The following is a 3,723-nucleotide window of genomic DNA, read 5'->3' on the forward strand; positions in this document are numbered from 1 at the left end:
TTTTTCTTTTTTGAACGCTTTGGTTTCTTCTTCTTCTAATTTGGGAAATAAAATGCTTAAGGGAGCATTTTGGTCAAAAACACCATTACGTTGAAACTACAGTCCCGCATACCTCAAAGTAAATAAAAGTTCACTCATCAGCCGCTCTTATAAAAAAAAAAAAACACTAGCAACATACCTGAATTTTTAACAGCATACAACATATAAATAATTCAAACTCCTCCCAATCAGCAATAACAAAATACACAAGAAAACATTTTTGTATTAATTCAAGGTTCCATAGTTTATTAAATTCATTCATTTAAATGAGTAGGGAATAGTGAGCTGAAAATATTGAGTAGGGTGTAGGGAATAGTGAACAAGGAATAGGGAATATTGAGTAGGGAATAGTGAACAAATAATAGGGAACATTGAGTAGGGAATAGTGAACATAGAGTAGGGAGTAGGGAATAGTGACTTGAGTGGGGAGTAGTGAGTAGGGAATAGTGAACATAGAGTAGGGAGTAGGGAATAGTGAACAAATAATAGGGAACATTGAGTAGGGAATAGTGAACATAGAGTAGGGAGTAGGGAATAGTGACTTGAGTGGGGAGTAGTGAGTAGGGAATATTGAGTAGGGAATAGTGAACATAGAGTAGGGAGTAGGGAATAGTGAACAAATAATAGGGAACATTGAGTAGGGAATAGTGAACATAGAGTAGGGAGTAGGGAATAGTGACTTGAGTGGGGAGTAGTGAGTAGGGAATATTGAGTAGGGAATAGTGAACATAGAGTAGGGAGTAGGGAATAGTGACTTGAGTGGGGAGTAGTGAGTAGGGAATATTGAGTAGGGAATAGTGAACATAGAGTAGGGAGTAGGGAATAGTGACTTGAGTGGGGAGTAGTGAGTAGGGAATATTGAGTAGGGAGTAGTGAACATAGAGTAGGGAGTAGGGAATAGTGAACATAGAATAGGGAATATTGAGTAGGGAATAGTGAACAAGGAATAAGGAATATTGAGTAGGGAATAGTGAACAAGGAATAGGGAATATTGAGTAGTGAGTAGGGAATAGTGAACATAGAGTAGGGAGTAGGGAATAGTGAACATAGAATAGGGAATATTGAGTAGGGAATAGTGAACAAGGAACAGGGAATATTGAGTGGGGAGTAGTGAGTAGGGAATAGTGAACAAGGAATAGGGAATATTGAGTGGGGAGTAGGGAATAGTGAACAAGGAATAGGGAATACTGAGTAGGGAGTAGTGAATATTGAGTAGGGAATAATGAACAAATAATAGGGAATATTGAGTAGGGAATAGTGAACAAGGAATAGGGAATACTGAGTAGGGAGTAGTGAATATTGAGTAGGGAATAATGAACAAATAATAGGGAATATTGAGTAGGGAATAGTGAACAAGGAATAGGGAATAGTGAACATAGAATAGGGAATAGTGAACAAGGAATAGGGAATACTGAGTAGGGAGTAGTGAACATAGAATAGGGAATATTGAGTAGGGAATAGTGAACAAGGAATAGGGAATATTGAGTAGGGAGTAGGTAATACTGAACATGGAATAGGGAATATTGAGTAGTGAGTAGGGAATAATGAACAAATAATAGGGAATATTGAGTAGGGAATAGTGAACAAGGAATAGGGAATATTGAGTAGGGAATAGTGAACAAGGAATAGGGAATACTGAGTAGGGAGTAGTGAACATAGAATAGGGAATATTGAGTAGGGAATAGTGAACAAGGAATAGGGAATATTGAGTAGGGAATAGTGAACAAGGAATAGGGAATATTGAGTAGGGAATAGTGAGCTAAAAATATTGAATAGGGAGTAGTCAATATTCAATCAGCAATAACAAAATACACAAGAAAACCCTTTTGTATTAATTCAAGGTTCCATATTTTATTAAATTCATTAAATCATCTTTAATATTAACAAAATAAAAAGTTTCAAAATATAACAACCCTCAAAAGTGTTTCATTTTCTTACATATATCTATAGTGTGTGTCATCTGCTCGCCTCCTACAAGTGACACCTTTTAGAAATTGCACATTGAACCCACACACGATAAGAGACATGAGCATGATTCAAGTCCTCACAAATAATTCAGACTGTAATCCTATTTTCATAGGTTTATCCAAAAATCATCTATTGTACAGGCAACGGTGTGTACGTGTGTGTACATTCTATGCATATAATACAGTGTTACAGTTTTTACAGACTGAAATAAAAACCTTCGTATGAAAAGAGAAAATATTCGTGGCAGAATTGTACGTTATTAGAAATGCAGAAAAATAACACACCATGCAGCTTGTAAATTATATTTATTCAAAACTCACATAAAAGTGTTGAGTAAATTATATAACTAAATTACTTGCCGTCTGGATTTCTATCTCCTGGCTTTGTCTAAATGGGTTAAATTAAATATTGTGTAAAATCTTTTCAACTGTCTACACAGAAACAAAACAACATTGATCATCAGTCAAATCCCTGGTTCAGAATACCTATAATGCACTTTGCCACGTGTAGGGAGTAGGGACTGGTGAGCAAAGAGTATTGAGTATGAAATAGTGAGGAAGGAATAGGGAATATTGAGTATGGAATAGTGAGCAAGGAATAGGGAATATTGAGTATGGATTAGTGAGCAAGGAATAGGGAATATTGAGTATGGATTAGTGAGCAAGGAATAGGGAATATTGAGTATGGAATAGTGAGCAAGGAATAGGGAATATTGAGTATGGAATAGTGAGCAAGGAATAGGGAATATTGAGTATGGATTAGTGAGCAAGGAATAGGGAATATTGAGTATGGATTAGTGAGCAGGGAATAGGGAATATTGAGTATGGAATAGTGAGCAAGGAATAGGGAATATTGAGTATGGAATAGTGAGCAAGGAATAGGGAATATTGAGTATGGATTAGTGAGCAAGGAATAGGGAATATTGAGAATGGAATAGTGAGCAAGGAATAGGGAATATTGAGTATGGATTAGTGAGCAAGGAATAGGGAATATTGAGTATGGAATAGTGAGCAAGGAATATTGAATAGTGAGTAGGGAATAGTGAGCAAGGAATATTGAGTAGGGAAGTGAGCAAGGAATATTGAGTGAGGAGTACTGAGTAGGGAATCTTGAGCAAGGAATATTCAGTAGGGAGTAGTAAGTAGGGAATAGCGAATAGGGAAAAGTGAGCAAGAAATATTGAGTAGGAAATAATGAGCAGGGAATGAGGAATATTGAGTAGGGATCAGTGAGCAAGGAATATTGAGTAGGGAATTATGACCAGGGAGATGGGAATATTGAATAGGGAGTAGGGAATAATGAGCAGGGAATATTGAGTAGAGAATAGAGATTGTGAAATAGGGCATGGTTTTGGTGCAACCTATATGCACATAACACCAAATAATTTCTACTTGGAGAAGCAGTTGACCACCTGGTGAATTTATAAACTTTATAACATCTGTGCAGACACACAGGTCTGCTATAACTATGTATCTGTATAATGTTCACATAAAAACCAAATACTGTGAGGAGAAAAGAACACTAATTCATGGTGAAAGATTAAGAAAAAGGGATCAAACAAGAAAAGGCCAGCTAGCCTTACATCATAGATCTGTAACCAGACAGGGACTATCGGAACATGTCGGCTAACGAAAATAGCTGGCTAACAGAGTCACACGATAAGGGATTGAATTCAGTGAAGTGTGTTAGCAAAACATAGCTAATTATCCACATAAA

General features: G+C 36.5%; 1 protein-coding gene across 2 annotated transcripts in view; it reads right to left on the reverse strand.

Annotated features, from left to right (window-relative positions):
* Positions 1–1,931: 1,931 nt before the first annotated feature.
* The window catches only part of rnf34b (ring finger protein 34b), a 13,446-nt gene continuing 11,654 nt past the window's right edge, over positions 1,932–3,723 (reverse strand). Inside the window, exon 8 of one of the 2 annotated variants that reach the window (XM_058412505.1) lies at positions 1,932–3,723. This exon is cut by the window's right edge and continues 1,828 nt beyond it. The gene's annotated coding sequence lies outside the window, so the exon portion shown is untranslated. The other variant, XM_058412506.1, reaches the window with a different exon arrangement.

This window comes from Hemibagrus wyckioides, linkage group LG16 (assembly GCF_019097595.1).
Source record: "Hemibagrus wyckioides isolate EC202008001 linkage group LG16, SWU_Hwy_1.0, whole genome shotgun sequence".
Taxonomy (NCBI): Eukaryota; Metazoa; Chordata; class Actinopteri; order Siluriformes; family Bagridae; genus Hemibagrus; species Hemibagrus wyckioides.